Source organism: Gorilla gorilla, chromosome 12 (assembly GCF_029281585.2).
Source record: "Gorilla gorilla gorilla isolate KB3781 chromosome 12, NHGRI_mGorGor1-v2.1_pri, whole genome shotgun sequence".
Classification (NCBI taxonomy): domain Eukaryota; kingdom Metazoa; phylum Chordata; class Mammalia; order Primates; family Hominidae; genus Gorilla; species Gorilla gorilla.
This window is the reverse complement of record NC_073236.2, coordinates 29,263,500-29,275,932: the sequence shown is the minus strand read 5'-3', so window position 1 is coordinate 29,275,932 and position 12,433 is coordinate 29,263,500. Positions and strand designations below refer to the sequence as shown.

Sequence of the window (12,433 nt, the reverse complement as noted above, 5' to 3'; positions counted from 1 at the left end):
TTCTTCTGCCTGAGCTTCTGCTCTGAACTCTGTCTCTAACTTACAAGAAATCAAACTCACTGGATTCTGAGCTCTTCGGGGTCAAGGACTGTGTCAGTAGTTCATGTCTCTTTCTAGAGATCACAGCTGAATATCTGGCACAGAGCAGATACTCAGCCAATGCCAAATGATTCATTTGCCAGAAAGCTGAATTTCATCCATAATCCTAGTCAATGCAAATACATTCTGCCGGTGGGGTGTGTTTGTCCTCTGAAGGCATTTTCCCAGGCATTGTAAATACATACAGGCCATTTAGAAATTTGAATGTCAAAGAGTAAAGGAGCTTAGAAAGTAAACATTGGAGAAGTGTGGGAGGGTGGTATTATTTGCAAAACATTCCTGGGTCCTTGTGAGTTCTATACACCCTCGATGAGATGAGCACAGATTCTGGGCCAGGCCAGACACCCAGCTGGACCCAGGAGATACTGAGGTGAGTAAAGCCAAAATGCCTACCTTCAGCAGGAGTTAGGCAGTCACACCAAAGTGATAAAGGCACAAAACCCAGAGGCAGCAGAGGAGCAAGGACTACCTTGTTCCTGGACTGTGTGACCTCAGGGAGAGCTTTCAGAGGAGGACATCTGTGCAGGGCTTGGAAGGATGAACACAAATTTGCCTAGCAGAAAGGGAAGCCAAGGAAATCCTGATGGAGAACAGCTTGGCTGAGAGTGTGAGCCACAGGATTGAGGGGCACAGGCATGGAACTGGAGGAGCAGAAAGAATGAGGGAGGATAAAGTTGGGAGGTCAGCGGAGGTCAGTCACAGAAGGTTTTGAATCCTGGTGAGGGAGAAGTGGGTGCTGCACAAGGGACATGGGCCTGGAGGAGATGCAGTTAGCTCTGAGTGAAGATGGAGCATGCCATCCACTAGGGAACCACAAGATGCAATAGAAATAAGAACCCCGAGAAGCCTGCACAAAGGATGAGGGGCCCAGGTGTAGCACCAAGAAGGTCCCTGTCAGAGGCCAGCTTTGAACGGAGACAGAAAAGACTCTTGAGGGCCTCAGCTGCTGCAAACCTCCTCAACAAACCATATTTTACCTTCAAATATTTGCTAAAGAATACTAACTACTGGAAGAGCAATGGTCCATTGATAATAATTATTCCCTCACTGTACATTTTTTACAATTCTCAAAATGCTCTCAGTCCAGTGTCTCATTGGAACCCCCATAAAATCCCATTTTATAAATAAGGAAATGAGGCCCTGTGATGTCACACCGAGGTTTACAGCAGTTCCAGGATAGAAAATAGGGAGCACTTTCATCTCAGCCTCAAAGTTCCTTTTCTGGGAGGGGGTCCTTGAGGCCATCCAGCAGCCCATAGTCCAAGTCTTCTTCTTCCTCCTTGGGCTTCTCCACACCTGTGTCCAAAGCTTCCTTCTCCTCCTTTGTTCTCAGGTACCACTACCGGTTGCTGGGCAGGGAGACCTCCTGCTGCTGCCCATCCTAGGGTGCATCCTCCAACATGGGTGCATTGTGGTTCAGCCAGGACCTACACCACCTGCAGCCCAGGGCTCCTGTGGTGGGCCTGAGGTCCCTCCCTATCAAATGGAGATGTGCTGGGGTTGCTGCCTTTGCTGAAGCCCATGTCCAGGTTATCTTTTTGGTGGCCAAGGGTACAGGGCCCTGGGGACAAGCCAGAGGGCTACAGGGGCAAAAACCAAGAGGATGAGGGGATCTCTGAGTCAGATCGCCTGGATCCACATCCCAGAGACTAGCTGCAAGGCCTGGGGAAGACTGGTTCACCTCTCTGGGCGTCAGTTTCCTCCCCTGTAAAGTGGGAGGTATAACAGATTCACTCCTACAGTTGTCTCTGAGCTTTACAGCCGGTAATGTGTGCAAAGTACTTTGCACAATGCCTGGCACATGGTAGGTGATAATAAACAGGGTTACTATGATATCATCATCTGAGCTAGGTCACTCATGCACTTCTCCAATGCTTCAGGGTTCCCCTCCATCCCTCACAGGGTAGCAGCAAATGAAAGGGATGCCCCTGGCCTTGAGGAGCTCACATCTTCTCATTTCCCAGGGGTCTCCATCCAGTGCCCACACATGCCTGGCATGCTGTAGGCACCCCATCCACATCTGGTGAAAGAGTGGAAAGCAGGTCATTGTCATGTATTGTTTGGCACAGAATCTGCAGTAGGGGACAGAGAAGTGAGTGACTGTAGTTGTGCCCACCAATTCCTGTCCCTGAACTTACAGGGATCAAGAGGCCTTAGCAAGTCTAGTGCCAGGGAGTGGGCACTGTGTGGTGGAGCAGGAGGCAGGTCTTAAGAAAGGCAGTGGGGTGAGGAGAGGAGCTCTGCCTTTGAGGTCTGGGAGATCCTCCACCAGGACCTCACCAAAGGCCCCGGGCAGGTCATCCCTCTTCCCAGAATCTCTCTATGCTCTTCTGTATGATGGGGCTAGCCTGGAAGAGATACATGCAAAACCATGTTCACAGCAGCATCATCCACAATAACCAAAAGGTGGAAGCAACCCAAGTGTCCATGGATGGATGGACGGATCAACAAAATACTGTCTATGCATACAGTGGACTAGGGTTCAGCCTTGAAAAGGAAGGAGAGTCTGACACCTGCTGCATCAGGAATGAACCTTGAGGACATTAGGCTGAGCAAAATAAGCCAGACCAAAAAGACAAATGCTGTATTATTCCACTTTTCCAAGGCACCTAGAGTAGTCAAATCCATAGAGACAGACAGGAGAATGGTGGCTACCAGGTCCTGGGGAGGGTGGTGATTGGGGAGTTGTTTTTAAATGAGTTACAGAATTGTAGTTTTACAAGATGAAAATCATTCTGGAAATTGGTTGCACAACATTGTGAATGTATTTAATGCACTGAAATGTAAACTTAAACATAGTTAGACAGTAAATTTTAGTTTATTTTACCACAATTTTTATAATGGGGTAGTTATGCCTGTCTCCTTGTGTTGCTGTAGGATTTCATGAGATAACATATAAGGAACCACCCAGCATGTTGCCTGGCACATAGTAACTGCTCAATAAATCACAACTGGATGCTATTGAAGATAAAGTTACCTGAGTTCTCTGAGGCTTGCTCTCTTCAGCTGAAAATTCTCCCGAAATATATGAGATGAGACCCTACTGTATTATACAGTGTTCATAAATAGCACTCCCCCTTTTCCCTTCCCACAGAGTGCAGTGAATAGAAGACACTTCTCTGCACCCCAAAAGCTCCATGCTGATTGCGAGAAGGAAATGCTGGATGGAGGGGTTCCTGGAACTACTGTGAGGGGTGAGCTTTCCCCAGATGTCTAGAAATGAGGCAGGGGCCCGACATCTTCCACCCCCACTAAGGTTACCTTGCAGTTCCCAGCTGGCTCCATACTTCCTAGAAACTGCCACTTTTCTGCCTCCATTACCTCATAGCCCAGTCAGCACTATCATCATCATCACCATGATCGCCATCACCATCCTTACAATCACCAACACTATCATCGTCGCCATCACCATTCTTACCCTCGCCATTCTCACCATCATCAACACCAGCATCTTCACCATAACTATCACTATCGTTATCACCACCTTCACCATCACCGTCCTCATCATAATAATTATTGTCACCCTCCCCATCCTCATAATCATCATCATTATCATCATTACCATCACTATCATCATCACTATCACCATTCTCACCATCATCATCCTCATCATCATCACCATTATCCTCACCATAAATATCACTATTATCATCACCACCTTCGCCATCACCATCCTTATCATCACCATCACAATCACCACCATCACCATTCTCACCATCACCATGTTCACCTTTACCACTCTCACCATCATCATCACCTTCATCATCCTCAACATAACTATCACTTCATTATCACCTCCACCTTCACCATCACCATCCTCACCATCATCATCACCACCATCACAATGATCCTTGCTACATGGAACCATGAATTCTGGGTATGACGGCTCTTGGGTCAGGGTATCTAACACATCTTGTCGGATAGAAACCCAGCCCCTCAGGGTCTCACAGTTGGTGAAGTAACTGATTCTTGTGAGGTCATGTTCCTCTGAGTGATGTGGGATGTCACAAGACCAATAAATATGGGCTGAAGCCCATGGCATCACTTCGTTTTTTGTAAAATAAGCTCCATCATCAGTAGTAATTGTATGATAGCAGAGAATAAGAACTCAGCAAATGTAAATAATTTGATGCTATGAGAAGCATATGAAGTGGAGTCCATATTCCGATATGCATCTATTCCAGTGAGGGCAATTCTTTACCACTTCCATGAAGGAAGGGAAAAAATATTATTACAACATTACCAGAAATCTCTCTGGTCTAGGCAAGGTAGTTCCTCTTTCCAGGGTCTCAGCATTGCTCATTGCTGGCAGTCAGGGCACTCATCTGGGCAGTAGGCAGCACTGCTGCAGGGAAGTTCATGTTATTGGAAACATGTAGCATCTTCTCCTGCTACCATCGCCACATTGTCCATGAACCCACTGGGCAAACGATAAGGAATCTGGGAAAAGTTCTCATAACCAGAATATAATCATCCACATCAGGATGTTAGCATTCACCCAACACTACGGTCCAATCAACAGATGCTATAATCTCATCCAAATTTTCTCAGTTGTGCCCTAAATACATTTTTTTGAACTTCGTAATCCAGGATCCAATCCAGGATTTCCCATTGCATTAATTGTCATGTCTCTTAAGCTCCTTCAACTTCAAACAGTTCCTCTGTTTCGCCCTATTTTTCATAAACTTAAGAGTTTTAAAGAGCATAAGCATTTATGAAGGATGTGTTCACCTTTTTCCATCTGATGTGTTTCCAACATCCAGACTTAGGTCATGTATCTTTCACAAGAAAACCGCAGAAATAATGCTGTGGTCTTCCTAGGAGGACATCACAGCAGGAGGCACATGATCAAGTTTGTGCCAGATTTCTCCACCACAAAGTCATAATTCTTCCAATTGTAATTGATAAGTATTTCATATGAAGACATTAATTACACATACACATGAGTGTATATTTATATGTAAAATACATACAAAATATTATTTCAATGTCTAACCAACATAAAAGTTATTAATTAGATATGTTTAATTTTATTTCCTACTAAGTTTTCAAAATCTGGTGTGTGTTTTACCCTGACAGCACATCTCGGTCCAGCCTAGCCACATTTCAAATGCTCAATATTCACATGGCTGTGGCTACCATATTTGTCAGAGCAGCACTAAAGCATTAAAGAGCTTCTTCCTTGGAGAAGTTCTAAGCTTTCAAAATGTTTGGCAAATACACTTTATAAAATTCTTCAGAATCCATAAATAGGCAGTTACACATTTAGTAAGCCATAGAATCCAACATGACATTAACAATGAATCCCTCGAAAAAAAGAAGGTAGGCAAAATGTTCTTCACACCAAATGGACAAATCAATTATGATTACCTAACATGCCCATTATTATTTATTAACATCCTTCATTAATACCCCCAGACCCCATCAACAGGTAAATGAATAAATGCATTGAGGCCTATCTGAACAATGTCCCAATTTCCTTACCATTCTTACTTCTTTTGCAAGCAGAAAGACTCAGTATTAGCAAAGACTATTCAGATAGTTTGTTCTTATGCCAGTAGTTGTAATCTCCTGGAGGTCTATGTGATATCAGTTATGTACTTCAATACCTCTCACAAGTACTTTTCCTGTTTGGCCATTTTCTGCAGTATATCCATGCTCCCATTTTCTCTATTCTTTTATTTCTATCCTAGACTTTTCTTTCATCCTATAATTCTTTATCCTAAAAATATTAATTTAAGGATAACATCACAAAATAGTGTATTTCTTCAGATGATACCCCAAATTGATACTTAATATACGGAAATGACTATCATGGACATAACCCACAACATGTGAAATGTATGGCTCATTCTACTGACATTATAAAGGAAAGTTAATGACAACTGAATTTCTAGTCATTTTCCACCCAACCAGTTGCTTATAAAATGGCAAGGAGTTGTAGATATGCACACAGTGGCTATTTTTTGGTGGGGTGTTCAGCAACTGTCTTCTTGAGAGCCCCCCTTTTCTTTGAGGACCATTTCAATGAGCACCAACTGGGCCTGACCCAACCTACCAGCCCCAGCCCTAGAGGTGATCATGATGCCCAGCTCTGGCAAAAGACTCTACCTTTGGATCATAGCAACTGTTTCAGTACTTTTTTTTTGGAATCATCAGGAAGGACTCTTGCTTTTTCTACCACTGTGGTCTGTGAGGACAAAGTAAAGTGGGTTATCTGTAGCACTATCTCTTGCTACAGACAGAGAAGAGAGTCATCTTCAGAAGGAAAAAGTGAGGCTAAAACAAAAGGAAAAGTGTCAAGAGAAAGAAGGAGAACATTTCTTGATGATTTTATGTAAGCCTCTGGGTCCAGCTATGCATGATAGAGACTTGGGTTAAAGCTCTGTCACTTATAGTATCATTGACTTAAATATAAAATAAAGCATTAAAAGCTATGAACTTTTAGATGAAAATACAGAAAAAAAATCTTTGTAATATTCAATTAATCAAAAATGTCTTAGATGAAGCCCCAAAAACCAAATGCACAAGAACAATTAATAAATTGGACCCCATAGAAATTAAGAGCATCTGCTATTTGAAAGATAGTGTTATGAGAACAAAAAAGAAAACTCAAGGGGAAAATACTGGCAAGTCTCATATCTAATAAGGGATTTGAATCCAGAGTATATAAAGAAACTATTAAAATTTAATAATGAGAAAATAAGCAAAGAAAAAAACAAAAAAGGAAGAAGGAAAAAAAAATGTGAACATACACTCTACCAAATATATACAGATGGCATGTAAGTACATAGATACTACATATTATTAGGCATTATGGAACCACTATAAAATACTATTGTACACACATGAAAATGTCTAAAATTTTAAAAGAAGGCCCATACAAAGTGTTGGCAAGAGTGTGGAATTCCTATATACTGCTGATAAAAATATAAAATGGTACAACCATTTTGGCAAACATTTTGACAGTCTCTTAAAACTAAACCTAAACCTATTAGCTATTACACTCCTAATATTTACTCAAAGTTAGAAGAACTTATGTACATGAATGTTCATTGCAAATGTATTTGTATAAGTCCAAAACTGGAATCAATGCAAAAACCCATCCACAGGCAAATGGATATATAAATTGTGACCGATCTGCACAATAGAATACTACTCAGTAATAAAATTAATGACCTATTGATGCCTGCAATATAGCTGAATCTCAAAATAATTATGCTGTGTGAAAGATGCCAGACCCCTCCAAAAAAGGGTCCATACTACACTTCATTTATATAAATATCTAGACAAGGCAAACTATTTTATAGTGACAGATTGGTGATTGCCAGGGAGAGTGGTAAGGTAGGAAGATACAGAAAGTTTGGGATTATGAAAGGGCAAGGGGAAACTTTTATGAGTGCTGGATATGTTCATTATTTTTATTTTGGTGATGGATTTGCAAGTACATATAAAAAATAACACACAATGGAAGTAGAAACAGTATTTTTGTTTCTTTCTTAAAAAAGCACAATTTACTTACTATTGGGATGTGTGTGCCTGTTGGGCACACAGCACAACTTTTCAAATGTTAAAATCGGACTGGATCTCACCCACTGGACCTTATTCCTATTCCACACTGACTTTAGCACAATACCTCCTTTCATCGCGGTAATTAACAACACCCACCCTAAAGGTAAACAAATGCACTTCTAACTAACTACTTTTGAAACTATGAACTGCCTCAGGCTAGTAGTTCTTAAGGTCTCCAGCAAATGTTGCTTTGTTTCCCTCAAAAATATACAGCCTGGGCAACATGGCAAAACCCCGTCTCTACTAAAATTACAAAACTTAGCCAGGCATGGTGGTGCATGCCTGTTTTCCCAGCTACTCAGGGAGGCAGAGGCTGCCGTGAGCCTAAACCTCACCACTCCACTCCAGCCTGGGGGACAGAGTGAGACCCCCATCTCAGATACACACACACACATACACAGACTCACACGCTATCCGCTGGTGCCCCTGTCAGTTAAACACAGCATCTCAGGGCACCTTAGCACACAGTGTGAGAGCCGTGGTCCTAAACACTTCAATTAGAAGTGAAACATCTCTGGCTGGATTTTTAGAATATTTACTTTTTAATGTTTTATATTATATTTATTTTTTATGTTTTAATTAATTTATCTGAATACAAGAATCCAGACATTTGGAAGTAAAACAATGGAAAACATGCCTGCAAACACTAATCAGCACAAAGCTCATGTTGCTATGTTGTTATTGACAGTTTAGACTTAAGCCAAGAAATATTGCTAAGATAAAAAAGATATTACGATGTCAGTCACTAGAAAAATATGCCAATTTTAAATATGTATAAATATAAAATATACCTTCAAATTATTTACTAAAGAAACTGATATAACTAAAAGAAAAATGGACTAATCTACAATATAGATTTTAACATACCTTTCAATTACTGATGGAACCAACAGAAAAAAATCCATAAGAGAAAGGGAGATTTGATGAACACAATGAACAAACTTGACATAAACTGACATATACAGAATGCGACACTCATCAACTACTGAATACACATCCTTTTCCAGTGCACGTATCATAGTTACCAACATAGATTATATGTTGGAATTTAAAGGGACTCATCACAGAGTATTCAGTCGTGGGATTTTGCCTAAATTTGTCTGGCCTTCAACAGGGTTCAAATACAGTTACATTCTTATTTCATCTAAAGAGTCCTATCCTTTTTGTTTTGGAAATTTTACTGCAACAATCTAAATTTGCATAACAACTGAACCCAGCCCTTGGAACTTGAAGTTTATTCTAGCCAAAGGCAGATTAAACTGTCTAAGTAGTAATGTCCTTCAAATTGTTGTCCCCTGCTCCAGTAATGGAGTATAGCTCCAAGAAGCTAACAGACTATTTGTTCTTCATAGTATACATTCTGTGTTATATCAAAACACGGTATAAAGCCTTGAAATCAGCAGCAGAGAGAAAATGAGATCAACAACCATCTAGCTGTGACCTTACTACTTAGTAATTACGCTTTTAGCTGACTCCTTTACTTGATTCCTAACTGCTTATTTCTGGCAGGGTAGCACTAATCTCTGACCAAGCTGACCTTTTAAGAAGTGAACAGAATGAAAAGGCTGTACCACTAGTGATCAGTTTAACAAGCTGCAACACTAGTCACTGGCTGCAACACTAGTCACTGGCTGCAACTCATATTGTGGGTTTTAAGAGCTCAGAATTAACATGGAAATACTATTGACTCCAAAAGAAACCCAGAAATCTCTGGGACTCCAGCAAAGATAAAAAGGGTCCTCTCAATAGTCACCACTCACACTTTGCTTTGTTTTGGTAACTATTTTATTACATACGGAGAATATCAAAAAAGTATGTCTTTTCCTCATTGTGAATGTGAACCCTAAAATGGTAAGGCTCTTGCAGGTTGAAACCCCCAGGCTCTCACTGGCCCTTCAACAGAAGGCAGTGAAGTCACCTGCAAGAGTGATTCACCCAAGAGCTTCCAGGCTGGACAAGTTGAGACTCAGTTCTTGCAGTTCCCAAATTCACAGTTCTCTTGGGACATGGTTATTTATGGAGCTCCTGAAGATGAGAACTTCCACCCAGGAAATTCTGTTTATAAAAGATTATTCACATCTAATTATCTCAGGAGACATTAACACAGCAATGTTGAAAATTTTCCATTAATTGTTAATCCATGGAGAAAAACTGAAAGATTATTTTTTAAAATATGAAAAGCTACATATAATACAAATTATATTCCCACATGTGATTCAATTTCTAGTCATTAATGCCAGAGAAGTTAATAATTACGAATTGCCAGTGTTAAAAAAAATAAATCATTCATCATTGGAGAAGTGCAGAAGGTTTAAAAGAGATAAGAATTAGTTTTTGGCTTTGAGGCGTCTTATGCTTTCCAGAAGGTTTTGCTCTTTTTTTTATTTTTGCTCATGGCTTTCTCTCTCTCTCTCTTTCTTTCTGATTTCAGTTTCTTTTGATTTGTCCTGCTTAGAAATGGTAGAGAACTTTGGATGTGGAACGTGGAGGAGGAGGAACACGAAGTGAGGGTCCGCACTTGGGGTGGTCAGCACTGCGGATGCCCAGCAAAGGCACTGCCTGGTCCACATCCCGGAGGGGTCTCTGCGCCCCAGTTGGCATCGCAGCTGATGGTGAAACTTTTGGTGTGGCAGAAGAGTGTCCACAAACTTTGGAAGGTATCCGCTGCCTCCTCCATAGCCGTGTATCACTGCCGAGGGCGATCATCTCTAGGATCGGAACGTCCTGCTCATGGGCCAGGGCTGGCTGGCTGGAGCCACTTGCGCGGCGCAGCCCTGGCTGAGGTTCAGGCGGCCCCGGTGTCGCAAGCGGCTGTGAGTGATGCCTCCTTGGGGCCGGAGGGGTCCCAGGAAGGCTGCAGACCAGGGCTGACCAGCGCGCAGCATGGTGGGCGGCCGCGATGGAAGGTGACGGGGTTCGCAGCGCCAGGGGACCCAGCAGAGCCCGAGCCCGGGCATCCCGCATCTCCAGCAGCACCGCGGGTAGGCCAGGCGCTGGTGACATGGCGGCCAGTGCACAAGACCCACGACCCAGTCCCAGAGGCCAGCCCATCGTCAGCTAACTTCAGGAACCCCGGGCCAGCGTGAGGCCCCGGGCCCCACGGGCAAGACAAAGGGCAGAGGGTCCGCAGGCGGGCCGAGAGCAGGCAGTTCAGGCCTGGCTCCACCGCTGCGGAGCTCGCAGGGCGCAGCAGGCACCAGGCAGCGACCAGGGCTTCCAGAGGAGGCTGTGCACCCCTGCAAAGGCTCCTGCCCGGCGTCCAGCCTATCCGCGGGGATTCCACGTGCACCCCCTCCTCATTGTCCTTGTCTAGGGCCGTGGCAAGGTCCTCGCTCCCATGGCGTGACTCCGGGGGCGCAGGAGCCTGGGCTGAGCAGGTGGAGTACGATGAGCATCGCCAAGAACCCAGCGAGAGTGGCACCCCAGGGCGGCACAGGAGGCCGCATTTAACGTGTCAATCATCTCAAAGATTTTATGGCATCTTCTTTTTTTGACATCTTATAATATCTATAATGTCTATTATTCTTATGATATAATTATTAAAACCACTTCATTGTGATTATTATGATTATTTTTATACCAACACTTCTTCAATTATTAATATTCCCAGTTGCTAGAGAAAAATGAAAACGACTAGTTTTGAAAGCCTTACTTCGGCCAATGGAAGCACATTCCAGCATGTCGCCAACGCAATCCACTTTCCACCACTTTCACAAGAAACGTTACTGCACAATTATACTATCCTACCCTTATACTATCCTACCCTTATATACTTTTTGTGTGTATGTGTGTACTTGTATGCATGTATGTTACATATATGTATACATATATATGTATATATAAAGTATGCCAGAGATGAACAAATATTAGAAAATTAAATGCACACAGGTCATGTCAGTGCTATGTATAATGTGATGTACTAAGTATAGATGTTCAACAGTGTGGGATCTAGGCTGGAACAAGACTCCTAGTCTTAAGCAATTCTTTCTAGGTTCAGTCTCTGGAAATAATGCTTTGTATCAAATGTGTGAGAAAATTAATGGGTTTTAAAGACTATTCTATGTCAACTATAACATTTCATTTGGGGATTTCTGTCCCTTATAATATCTACCTCATTTTGGATGGATTCCTTGAAGCCTGCTTTATTTTTCTCTTCCTTTCTACACATCGTTGCTCAGAGTGATGAATGGAGTTGTATTTTGAATAAAATAACTAAGCATCCTTTTGTGAGCAAGGAGCATGATGGTACTTAGGCCTACCACTTCTCGTTATGGTGGTTACAGTTACAGTGGGGCTGGGGTATTTACCTGGAGCCTGGACGTCCACTGGGACATGATACCCACTGGGATTTTTTTGTGTCAACCTGGTCTCTGACGTCCACCTGGGGATTGGGTATCCACCTAAGGCCTAATATTTACCTGAAGCCAGATGTAAACCTGAGGCCTGATGTCTATCTGTGGCCTTATGTTCATCTGGGGACTGATGCACATCTGAAGCATAGGTATTCACCTGGGGCCTGATATCCACCTGTAGTATGGGTGTCAACCTTAGGGCTGATGTTCAGCTGGCGTCCACTGTCTACCTGGGGCCTGGTGTACACATGGGGCCTGGACATCCACCTGAGACTTGATGTTTAATATGGTCTGGAGTTTTCTTGGGGCCCATTGTACCCTGGAGCCTGGGTGTACAACTGGACCCTGATGTCCCAGGTGGACACCTGGGTCCCAGGTGATCTTCATGCCCTAGGTGAAAACTCCAGGCT

At 42.8% G+C, this 12,433-nt stretch overlaps 1 pseudogene; it reads left to right on the top strand.

Moving 5' to 3' along the window:
- The first annotated feature begins 413 nt into the window (after window positions 1–413).
- On the top strand, window positions 414–11,924 carry LOC134756835 (protein FAM182A-like; annotated as a pseudogene).
- The last annotated feature ends 509 nt before the right edge of the window (window positions 11,925–12,433 follow it).